The sequence below is a fragment of the Hemitrygon akajei genome, chromosome 12, assembly GCF_048418815.1.
Source record: "Hemitrygon akajei chromosome 12, sHemAka1.3, whole genome shotgun sequence".
Taxonomy (NCBI): Eukaryota; Metazoa; Chordata; class Chondrichthyes; order Myliobatiformes; family Dasyatidae; genus Hemitrygon; species Hemitrygon akajei.
In genome coordinates this window covers 65050137-65062877 of record NC_133135.1, presented here as the reverse complement: position 1 = coordinate 65062877, position 12741 = coordinate 65050137, and the positions used below count along the sequence as shown (strand labels likewise).

Sequence of the window (12741 nt, the reverse complement as noted above, 5' to 3'; positions counted from 1 at the left end):
GGAGGAAGAGGCGGGCTGTGATTGTTGGACCCCGAATGCACGGTGTTGTAGCGGCGGCTGAGCCGCTAATCCGGTCCCGCAGCCGGCGTGGCTCTCGCCCTCCCGCAACAATGCTGAGACTCACGGAGGGCCGCACACTGTTGGAGTGACCCTTCCAGGAGTGCGGTAGGGAATGAGCCTTTGAGGTGCGGGGTTGGTGTTCGGACCACTCCTCCCCTGGACCTGCTTTGTGGGTGCAGTGTGTGTTCAGCCGCTGTTGTTATGCCCTCGGTGTTGGCGAGTGAGAAGTGTTGGCTTCACACGGCGGGGGCGATTTTCTCTCTGATCCGGGCTGTTTATGATTGTTAGTGTTGGGGGGTGGCTGACTGGCCGACAGAACCCACTCACCGATGCCATTACGCCGAGGTGCCGCTGCTTGAACTTGTAATTATTGTGTACTGTATCAGTAAAAACACATTACTCACAAATCAGCCCCGGCCCCCTTCTCTCGGCCGCCGCGATTGGCTGATTTTCTCCGTGGGGACGACCCTGATTTGATGATGACTCCGTCACTCTTGGAGGGGCTGCGGCATTGTTGCTTTCTGAAGGGCAAATTTCTATGTTGTAACTGCTTCTGCTTAAACGTTTTGTCTTTTCATCCTCACTTCGTTACGCTATTTTTCCAGTCCAGATTGCACCTACTTCTTGCACCAGAAATCTGAAGTCACGGCAGTGTTACTTATGGGCGTTCCTAACGCCTAAGTGGGATGTATATACACATAATGTGTTTTCTCCTGGACGGTGCACTTTTATCCATGCCTAATCGGGAGTACCAGCCAGCAGCATCCTTGAGATACTAGAAGGCTTACTGAACTTTTGAACACTTGGGCTGAAAGAATGTATAGTGACTTTTTTCAAAATAGAATCTAGACTTCGCACAGTTCAATACGGCACTCATTAAAATTAAATCCTTTATTGATTTGTCGGATCACCCTGATAAGACACCGAGGAACATGTTGAAGTAAGATTTAAAAATGTTGATAGCAGATGAAGCTTACGGTGAGATTAAACAAATGACAGGGAGGAAGATAGAGTTTCTTGCAATCATTCAACAAGTAGTTTATTCGATTGGTGAATTAGACCTGTTGTTTAGTTTTGAATTGTTGACTAAAGATATTGGATGGGGCAATTTAAAAATAGTGTCCTATTTTCTTCTGAATGGGAGGCGAAGCAAAGGAGACTTTGTCCTCATTTCAAACATAAACGTATCATTTCAATATTTTGTCTTGTGGCGTCAGTGTTAATCCACGTTCTGCTGAGGTGTGAGGTGTTTGGGGTCCCACGTTTATTTGTTGGATTGGGTGATCTCAGTCAAAGCTACATCTGCCTTTAGAAGTGTTGAAATAGGAAAGAGAGAGAGAGAGATGCAATTGGCTGTGATTCTTGGTGCTAATCCCTCCACTGTAAAGCAAATGTTCATGGACTTCAACTGGGGATAGAAGTGAATTTTACCTGTTATCATTTTATCTGTTAGAGATATGACCTTAACTGTTTTATAGTTGACACATCAGTTGTGTTGAAATTATAGTTGACCATTGGCAGAAGGTGATCAAAATTAAAGAACAGTTTTATTGCGGATGACCATTTGTCCAGTTTGTGAACTGAAGGAAATACCCTGTCCATCTAGCAGATGAGCAATATAAAGTCAGTTTTTAGTTCTGATTAGTGCAGTATGTACTGAGCTATTAACTGGTTAGGTGATAAGGCAGCAGGCAACTCCAGAGCTAAAGCATTCGTTAACATTTACCCCTGTAGAACCTTTATACCTCTACACTTGAAAAACAGTTGTTTCCAGAATGTGGCTGATGATCGTTTCTGCCCTTTAGATCACTTCCTACCGTTAATTACCAGCAGCAATAACGTTCAGAAAGCAGATCCAGTGAGAAACTTTGGAAGATTAACTTGCTTTTTAATTTCTGTAATATTTCAAAAAAGTGTTATTCCCTGAGTGTTTAGAAACAGACAAGCTTGCTGAAACTCTGCCTAATATATTACACCAGGCTGCAAGTGCTTACATTTAACTGGACAGGACCAGACTATACTTGAGTGTTTCTTTTAGTCATTTGACACAAGTATAAAGCCGTTTGAAATTTTTATCATAAGATTCAACATGGCAGCTCTATGTAGAGGTGACATTTATTGAAGTTTAATGGGTAGATTTGGAAAATGCTTGAAGATCATTTGAGATAAAACTTGAGTTCAAGGTAACAAAAGTAAACTTGGGGTTTGTACTGAGAAAGGGATACTGATCCAGAGTGATTGAGGCATAGAACAGATTTCAAAGTGTTATGGTTGCAGGTGAAATGACACTGATCTGTAACAAAGGAGCAATTGGATCCTTTACATGAGAAAATCTGCAGATGCTGGAAATCCAAGCAACACACACTAAATGCTGGAGGAGCTCAGCAGGCTAGGCAGCGTCTGTGGAAAAGAGCACAGTTGATGTTTCGGGCCAAGACCCTTCATCAGGACTGGGTGGGAAAAAAGATGGAAGTCAGAGCAAGAAGGTGCTCTGGTTCTCCTCCACGTTCCCTTTCTTCCATGGTCTTCCCTCTTTAGCCCTTTATCTCTTTCACCATCAGCTTCACCCCTCCTTCTCCTCCAGATACCTTCTACCTTGTCCTTCTTCCTCCCCTCTCCCCAGCTTCTTACTCTGACCTCATCCTTTTTTTCCATTCCTGATCAAGGGTCTCTGCCCGAAACATCCTCTCTTCCATCGATGCTGTCTGGCCTGCTGAGCTCCTCCAGTATTTTGTGTGTGTTAGTTGGATCCTTGTTCCTCTTGACTCTCTTTTTTGCTCTGTTTCAAATATTATCTACATCTTGATGTAAAAGATGCAGAAGTCTTTTCATCACCTGCTTACTGCATTCAATCTTCTTGCTACTTTTCATTGCTACGCTTGACTGGAGGAAGTAATCTGGAAATCATTTATTATTAAAAGCGGCAATTTGGTGAGGTGGTGGGAGAAATATTTAGTGTCTTTTGGATACATGGGCCAATTGTCCTTCCCATCTATAATTATATGATCCTGTAATCATAGCAACAACAATGTGCAGTCTTGTTTTCTTTACAAGCAACTTGTTATTTTAATTTGTATGCCTGTTAGGGGACAGGGTGGGACTTTTAGTCTCTGAGATTTAACTCTGCTTTCTGTTCTGGGACCCGTGTTCCAGTTCTGCCCTGGCAAATCAACAGGAAGCTCATTTTTCTTGTCTGTTGGTTTTTGTGAAATAAATATGAGCACACTCAATCCAAACCACAAGATCTAGTTGCTTTCAGTTAGATGATGCTAAGCTGGCTGTTCCAAGGGTCTCAACCCAAGGTGATGATTGTCCACATTTTTCCATAGTTGCTGAGTTCCTCCAGCTTTTTGTGTGCTAAAGCATATTTCCAGCATCCACAGTCTCTGAAAGCTTTTCCACTCAGTTACTGGCATGGATATTACCAATGACCTACGTAGATAAGGAAGGCTTTCTTTCTGTAAGCTGTGGTGAAAATAGACAAGCAGGTCTGAGAGGTCCTTTTGTTGTATTTGATAATTCAGTGTGCAGGAAGTGGTAATCACTCCTTTGCACACTGCTACATGGGGCAGTTATACTCAAGCATGTACCCAATAAGTAGTTGTGAGACTGGGAGGTAATGTATATGGAATTCCAGTAATATTGACTCCTGTTAATAGTGCTGTGTTCCTTTAACCTGTCAGTCAGTTTAGATTACAATAATTCTGTCCTGTAATCAGAAAAAAAGGGCCTTTAGCAGATTAAGGCTGTAAGAGCATTGTACAGATATTGAATAAAGAACTTAAAAAAAACTTGACAAAAATCTACTCCACTATGAATATGTATAATCCTGATTATTGCTTCAGTAATGCTATTGGTGCCTCTGGCTGCTGTGTTTTGGAATTTCCTCTCTGAATATTTCTGTCTCATTTCTCAACATGTTGCTCAAAATACACATATTTGACTAAGTTTTGAGTCATCTGTTTTTGTAATTCCTTTCATGGCCAGGTGTAAAATTTTATTTGAAAGCAGCCCTGCAAAATATTGATCTGATCAGATATAAAAAGTAAAACCTTAACCAATCATGTTAAGGCCGAGCCAAACCTGACTTACTATAAGAACGGTAATCTCAAACTTGCACAGCAAGGAAACTGCTTTGCCAGAGTGTCAAGTACTTGCATTTCTGACACCATATCCTGAACATTATTAACAGCATGTTGTCAGTTTTTACTATTATGTACCAAGGCTGACCCGAGTACCCTGAGCTGCATCTGAATATATGATCAGACCATAGACCCTGCACCCATCATAGAATTTGGTTAAGATCAGTTTGAAAAGGCATTGTGTGATTTGAAGTCATTGAAGCATTTTCCTTTGTTAAAGATATTACTCAAATGCAGTTGCTATTTTTGGGCAGGAGTCTCCACAAATTTTGCTTATTTGATTTGTTGTGTCGTGATCTTTACAGAGGTAAGTACGCAACATGATCATAGCTTGGTGTTTAGCTGTGGCTATGAAAAGTGTTAAGTTATTGCATGAAGTAAAAGATAACAACATTACAACTGTAACTGCTATATATTCGTTAGTCAGTTTAAATTGTAAAGTTAGAGCAATTTTGTGGAACATCTTGGAGCTGTGGAACTTTACACCACAGGGCTGACTTTGCAGTGTGGCAGCATTTCAATTTTTGAAATTAGTTTTGGTGCATTTAAATTCTGTGCACCTGCTGAGGGGATTGGGAGGGGCCTGGTCGGGTAACTGAATGGTTAAGCGGTATCACTGGCTTAAGTTAAGTGTTGACTGTCATTCAATCATACACATGAATACAGCCAAACAAAACCGTGTTCCTCCAGGGCTAAGGTGCAAAACGCAGTACCAATAGTACCATACAGCACAAGGTACACACATAATTACGATAGAGGTACAGCATACAATCACAAAAAAAATCCAGCCCAAGTCCCTGAGTGTCATGGCCTGTAGCTTGATGGTGCATGGGATTTTGTCCTGAAACTATGTATCTGTGAGTACAAGCATGCAGCAGTCCACATCACGTACTGGTAGATGACACAATCCGGCTTGCCTTTCACTGAGCAAACACTGGAGGGCAGCACCAGTGGGAGGGGCCAGCCCCCAACCTCAGCGATGGCACCTGCGACACACCGCCTCCAGCGTCTCCTTCCCTGAGCGGCTGCCACAGGCGATTCCGCTGCATGATGGCCTGGATTGCACGGCCACTGAGGCTACGCGGCTGCCCCGACAAGGTCTCACCAGCGAACCAGACTTGCAGTATTCTACATTACCAATATCCAACAGAGTCTTGCAATCTCAAGAGAAACATCAAGGCAATCATTCGCACTGCTTGTTGGACCGCGAACTGCCTCTGTGCACATCTGACGTAATGTAGCGGGCAGCTCCACCGCTATTCAGCAACTCGCTGATGGGTTAGAGTTGCAGTAATTGATGTTCTTAGTATCCAACAAAGTCTTGCAATTGCTTAAAAAAAAGATGCAAAGGACAAACAATCACACCTTTGTTTGGACCCAGGGAGGCTGCTACAAACAAGCATGCTGCCATCTTACTGAAAACCACTTAGTGCTTTGGGCTACTTGGCTGAACTTGTATCTGGTGCCCCTATAACTACCAGAGGTGGGTCACAGACTTTAGAGGTGACAGGACAGTATAACTTACTGTGGAGTTAGCATCATACCTAAAAGAACACTCTTGTAGCCTGGCAGACTGAAGGTTTTAGTTGTTCAGCTGGTAAGCAATTTATTGAGGGCTGTACCTGAATCTGCATCAGCATATTTTTATTGATTTAAATACCAAACAGCAGTATACCAATTGTGCCTTTCCAGAAAATAACACATGCAAGTTATCCTCCAACTTAAGAGTTAGTTGGATGCCCATCAATGCACCAATATTGAATGTCCAGGATAAGTGCATCTCAGAGGAAAATACTTTATAAGATTCTGTTCTTGCACTATGGCAGTATTGCTGGTTACCTTAAGTTTGTACTAATTGTGATTTTCCAAATAGATAAACTAACTAGGAAAGATCTTTTAACATGAAAGAAGTGACTGCAGGGTTTTTGTGGGTTTTCTTTTTATCTGCCAATATAGAAAGTGTAATTTCTAAATGGCGTCATTTATTATTTAATTGATTATGCTGTTTGTGGCATGGCTGAATCCCAAAAAGCCCTCTGTGCACAAAGGGAATTCACTGAGGAGTCAGTGGGGAAGGTTTCATGCATTCATTATTCATTGTGAGATGCCAGAATAAAGATCGTGGGTGTTGAATTTTACCTCAAATGCCATTTAGATTTGCATAGTAATCTCTTGCCTCTGCCAGCTCCACTGATTCATTTCTGATTTGAAGAATTATTTAGGAGCTTGCCCTCCTAATTTGTGTACTGGAATGGAAAGTTGCATATTTGGATAATTTTGTGTTTTTAAGTTTAAAGGTTACATTTTAAACTTCTGCTTGTGGTGATGCGCCATTTCAAGTCAGAACCAGTGGGTTCAAGGCAAGCTTAAGTGTCAGCGTGACGTTTGGGCTGATATTTCAGCGGTGTGATGAGGGAGTGCTGTATTTCTGGTTGTGCAGCCTGTGTGTGGGTTATTTTCCAAAAGCCCTGTGTGCCAGTTTAGGAGGAAATCCAATGTTCCAAGTAGAGCAGGTTTTGATACCATAGTCATAGTTGTACAGCATGTTCATGCTGACTCAAAGGTCTCTCCCACTTCCCAGCACTTGGTCCAGTGACTACTATGCCTTGGTGATTCAGTCTTCATCCAGGTGCTTCTTAAATGTTGTGTCAGCGAGTACTTGTCTCCATCCCCTTCTCAGTACTTTCCAGTATAAATTCCTCCCAGTCAATCTCCCTCTCTGAAACCTAATTGGCTGTTAGAGCATTTGCAACAGATGTGAAGTTACAATAGCAGTTAAAGTTAACACTTTCCTGCTTTATTTACAGTATTCATTTGTTTGTAATTGGTGCACCTACAATTTAAATGCTTAAAAGGGAGATAACTTCACTTGCCCCATCACTGGACTGTGCACACAACCTGTGGGACTCATTTTCAAGGACTCTTCATCTCATGTTCTTGATACTTATTGCTTATTTATTTATTTGTTTGTTTATTTTTCTTTTTGTATTTGCACAGTTTGTCTCTTGCATACTGGTTGTACACCCAGCTGATGTGGCCTTTCATTGATTCTACTGTGGCTATTGGGTTTATTGAGTATGCCCACAAGAAGATGAGTCTCAGGGTTGTATATGATGACATACAAGTACTTAGATAATAAATTCACTTTGAATTTTGAAAAGGCACTCTTGTCTTGCCCCTTGTAGATGGCTGCCATCAGAATTTGGAGTTTTAACCGTCATCTTTCCTGAGACTGCATATATTCTGGTAGTTTGGCTGTGGTAGTTTGGTAGTTTTTCAAATTAACCTCATTTGACATGCTCTCAGCAGCTAGTGCAGGTGGCAACCTTTGTTAGCTAATGCTTGCTGCAAAATAGAACTTAAAGTCCAAAAAAGGATCTAGTGTTTTCCCAGCGTATATGACGAATAAACTCTTCTCGGACTTCTAGCCGGGTGCAGGTAATCGATTTTAACTGATGTTTCGCTGACAAACTACTGAATCACCATCAGGGAACTCAAAATTATTTAAGATGGTATTAATTGCAAGATAGTTTCTTAAGCATAGGGAATTGGGGAAATGTAGGACTTGTTCTTCAGGGGCTATCCTACTGCTTGGATACTATTTACTATTTCTTCCTTCTTCCATACCACGTGAGATCTGTCACACGTTGGACAGGAAGAAAATATTCTGGAGATTATATATCAATGCAACATGGTAATATTATATCTCCTTACTGTGCTGAATTTTATATGGTAAATAATGTGGAGCCAAAGAACTACAGGTATCCCCCACTTTACGCCACTTCGCTTTTATGAAAGACCTACATTAGTACCTGTTTTCGCTAACTGAAAGAAATCCAAAGAGGATTTCCACTGTTTGTTTTGCAGCGAGCCGTTATAGAGGCAGCGAGAGTGGCAAAAAGCGAAAATAGCGTTCAGCGTTTGTTTTGCTCTCAGCAGAACACTCAAGCATCAAGCCGCCGTAGCTTTGAATTGCGTGAGATTTTCGCTACGATTGACAGCGCCACAATGATTGCAGAAAAGTATGACTTTAATTTTGAAAGGGCGTGTAGGTTTAGGGCAGATTTGCAGGATGTTTTGAGTGCTTACAAAAAACTATGATAGAAAAATGCGTGAACCTTCAGTGTGCTCACTGTCTTCCCGATTATGGTAAGTGAAACTACACTATACATACATTATTTCTACTTTATATAGGCTGTGTATTTATCATATCATTCCTGCTTTTACTATATGTTAGTGTCATTTTAGGTTTTTGGTGTTATTTGGTATGATTTGGTAGGTTTTTTTGGGTTTGGGAACGCTCAAAAATTTTTCCCATATAAATTAATGGTAATTGCTTCTTCACTTTATGCCATTTCAGCTTACGAAGCGTTTCATAGGAACGCTCCACCTTCGGATAGCGGGGGAAGCCTGTATTGCACAAGGGGAAACATGAGGAAATCTGCAGATGCTGGAAATTCAAGCAACACACACAAAATACTGGTGGAACGCAGCAGGCCAGGCAGCATCTATAAGGAGAAGCACTGTTGACGTTTCGGGCCGAGACCCTTCATCAGGACTAACTGAAAGGAAAGATATCTTTCCTGACGAAGGGTCTCGGCCCAAAACGTCGACAGTGCTTCTCCTTATAGATGCTGCGTGGCCTGCTGTGTTACACCAGTATTTTGTGTGTGTTGCTTGCACAAGGGGCTATTGATAGTTTGACGTATAAATGTTTATTTTATCCTGTTTTATGATCAGGTTTTGTCATTTTCCATGATCAATTGTATAAAAATTTTGTATCACCACGTGTCTTTCCAGGGAGCCACCTGCCATGCGGTCTTGCTACGTCGGTCTTAATGCATTTTCATTTGTACTGCTGCTGAGCCACCAGGAGCAGTTTTATGGGTTTCCTTTCCTTTCCCTTTCCCAGTTACTTTTCTTGCTGTGTATCGCTACTTTCTAACCCCTTCATAGAACACAGCCATCTACAGCACATTACAGGCCCTTTGGCCCACAATGTTGTGCTGACCATGTAACCTACTCTAGAAATTGCCTGGCATTTCTCAAGCGCATAGCACTCAATTTTTCTAAGCTCCATGTACCTATCTAAGATGCTCTTAAAAGACCCTATTGTGTCTGCTTCCACCACCACCACTGCTGACAGTGCATTCCACCATTCCCTGTGTGGAAAAAATTGCCCCTGACATCACCTATTTCCAAGCACCTTAAAACTGCCCCTCGTGTTAGCCATTTTAGCCTGGGAAAAAGCCTCTGGTTATCTATATGAGCAACGCCCCTCATCATCTTATACACCTCTATTAAGTCACCTCATCCTCCGTCACTCCAAGGAGAAAAGTCCAAGTTTACACAACCTATTCTCATTAGGTATGCCCTCCAATTCAGGCAACATCCTTGTAAATCTCCTCTGCACTCTGTCTATAGTATCCACATCCTTCCTGTAGTGAAGTGACCAGAACTGAACACAGTACTCCCAAGTAGGGTCTGACCACTTAGGACGTATATAGGTATATAGCTGCAACATTACCTGTCGGCTTTGGACCTCAGTCCCACGGTTGATGAAGGCCAACACACCATATGCCTTAACAACACTGTCGACCTGTGCAGCAGCTTTGAGTGTCTTATGGACGTGGACCCTAAGATCTCTCGGATCCTCCACACTGCCAAGATCCTAGGCTTGGCTGACCTTGATGGGGTCGGCTGTTCTTCTCTATAGAAAGTTATCGTTCTTTGAGCTTTTTTAGTGGTGGATGGTGTCACACATTGTGATGCGAGGTAACAGAGATTTAGTTGTGTACAAATGTCAGGTGTGTGCTCAGCAACGATCACAGTATGAAAATGCAGCAGTGATGTTGATTAGAACCACCCTATCAGCAGGAGAAAAATAAGATTTAAGCAAAGAAGAAAGGAGAGGAGCACTGAAAATGAAACTGATAGAATGATAATATCAGAGAATAACAAGGATAATCAAATACAATTTAGAGAATTTCAATAGTTGTATTTGATGGGGAAGGTGTAAAGCAATGGCTAAATAGTCACAATCAAAGCAATGACTTAAAAGCAAAAATTAGAAGTAAAGAGCTGCTGCATGTAAACAAGGGGCAGGGAATTAATAGTTCTTCATCTTGGGAAAAAGTCTTTTCCTCTTGAGCAATTTCTTTGAAACAGAATAGGTACAATTATTTTAAAGCATCTCCGTCAGGACAGATTAATCTCAAGGAATTCAAATGAGGCAACTTCCTGTCTGATTGATTTATGCAACATCATTACTGGAAAACAAAGTATGAACTCATCATGGGAAGTCTAAATTATTTTATAGTGTTCCACTAATAATGTCAAGGCAGTGCACAGATCATTCTGGAGTATAAGAGGTGATGTATTTGGTACCAAGCAGTTCACACTCTCTAGAGCAAGAGTTCCCAAACTTTTTTATGCCATCGACCAAAGCAATTGAACAAGGGGTCCGTGGACTCCAGTTTGGGAGCCTATGCTGTCAAGTGAGAATTTGGCTGCTGGCTGCCATTGCTGTGCATTTTCGTTTTGATGTCCTGTGTAACCCTTTAACAACATTGTACGTGTGTTTCTGGTTGCTTAATATTGGAGATGTGCAGCCACCTCAGAATCAGAATCTGGCTTATTAACACTCACCTATGTCATGAAATTTGTTGGTGTGTGTGTGCAAAAAGAGAGCGAAAATAGTGAGGTGTTCATGGGTTCATTGTCCACTCAGAAATCTGATGGCAGAGGGGAAGAAGTTGTTGCCAAAACGTTGAGCGTGTCTTCAGGCTCCTGTACCTCCTCTCTAATGGCAGTAAGAAGAGGGCATGTCCTGAGTGGTGGGCGATCCTTAATGATGGATTAATGGGGAGGCTAGTGCCCTTGATGGAGCTGGCTGAGTTTGCAACCCTCTGTAGCTTTTTCCAATCCTGTGCATTGACCCCTCCACACCAGCCATCTGTTTAGAATGCTCTCCGTGGTACATCTGTAAAAATTTGCTAGAGTCTTTGGTAACATGCCAAATCTCCTCAAATTCCTAATGAAGTAGAGCCACTGTCGTACTTTCTTTGTAGTTGGCACCAGTATGTTGAGTCCAGGATAGGTCTTCAGAGATGGTAACAGCCAGGATCTTGGAACTGCTCACCCACTCTTCTGTTTATCCCTCAGTGAGGACTTGTGTGTGTTTGCACAACTTCCCCTTCCTGAAGTCCACAATCAATTCCTTGGTCATACTGACGTTGAGTGCCAGTTTGTTGTTGCGAAATCACTCAACCAGCCTGCCAGTTTGAGGTCAAGATAACCATAAGCCATAGTTAGCTCGACAACTGAATTGCACCATTATGAAATTCGGATAAAGTGGAAATTTGACTATAAAATTATGCAAATCGCTTGTTAGATCATTCCCAAATTTACACATTTGAATCAACACTGAAAGGTCTGTTCAACAGCTGAACATTTTTTTACTTTTGGAAGAGAATTGCCTTTCTTCTTAGTTTTTCCTAATTTTTGAAAATGATCTCTTTCAAAACTTCAAGTTTTAGAAGCAGCTAGTTACAGTCTTTGCTGAAGCGAAAATTGAGACTTCTTCAGCCTAGCTTAGCAGAGATGTTGAGCTGTATTTTATTAAATGTTGACAACTCTGAAAAGAATGGCTGATGTTTACTTAAAGTTAAGTCAGGGTCCAACTTGATATATGAAGTCAGACACTGAGTCCAAGGTAGAGTTCCATTTTGTTAGGGAATTATCTCTTAAACCCCATATCTGGATTAAAAAAGACCTTGAGAAATACGGTATGCTTGTTCCACCATTCCATGTGATCATGGCTAATCCTTAGTTCCTTGCCACTTTCCTGTGCTAATCTTTAGTCTCTCAAGATCTGTTTCGTATGCATCAACAATCCATTTGAATTCTAAGGCTACTCAAAATTCTGGGTGAAGACCACCTTATCCCTGTCCTCAGTAACTGACCCCTTGAAATTTGCTAGAGTCTTTGGTGACATCAAGTCTCAAATCCCTAATGAAGAGGAGATGCTGTCGTACTTTCTTCGTAATTGCATCAAATGTGTTGAGTCCAGGATAGATCTTCAGAGATGTTGACACTCAGGATCTTGAAGCTGCTCACCCATTCTACTGTTGATCCCTCAGTGAGGATTTGTGTGTGTGTTTGCACAACTTCCCCTTCCTGAAGTCCACAATCAATTCCTTGGTCATGCTGACGTTGAGTGCCAGTTTGTTGTTGTGACACCACTCGACCCGCCTACCAGTTTGAGGTCTAGATAACAATAAGCCTGAGTTAGTCCGGCAACTGAATTTCAGGATGATCCATTGGAAACATCCTGAAAAGGACAGTGATGAACTATGTGAATAAGAAAGGGATAAGCTTTGTAAAAAGGGCCGGTATGCTGCTGACTACATTTCTGAATGTGCTGTGGATGGTTGATCTTGGACTAGTGCTAGCTACCATGTCAGCTTGATTGTTTTAGACTACATTTGTAGTGCAGTTCTAGCTGTGTGCATTATAGAATAATTCTGAATTTAATTGT

The 12741-nt window shown here is 41.7% G+C and overlaps 1 protein-coding gene across 3 annotated transcripts in view; it reads left to right on the top strand.

Moving 5' to 3' along the window:
* Window positions 1-12741, top strand: part of rnf2 (ring finger protein 2) — a 54157-nt gene that overhangs the window by 174 nt on the left and 41242 nt on the right. The gene's annotated exons all lie outside the window — the stretch shown is intronic.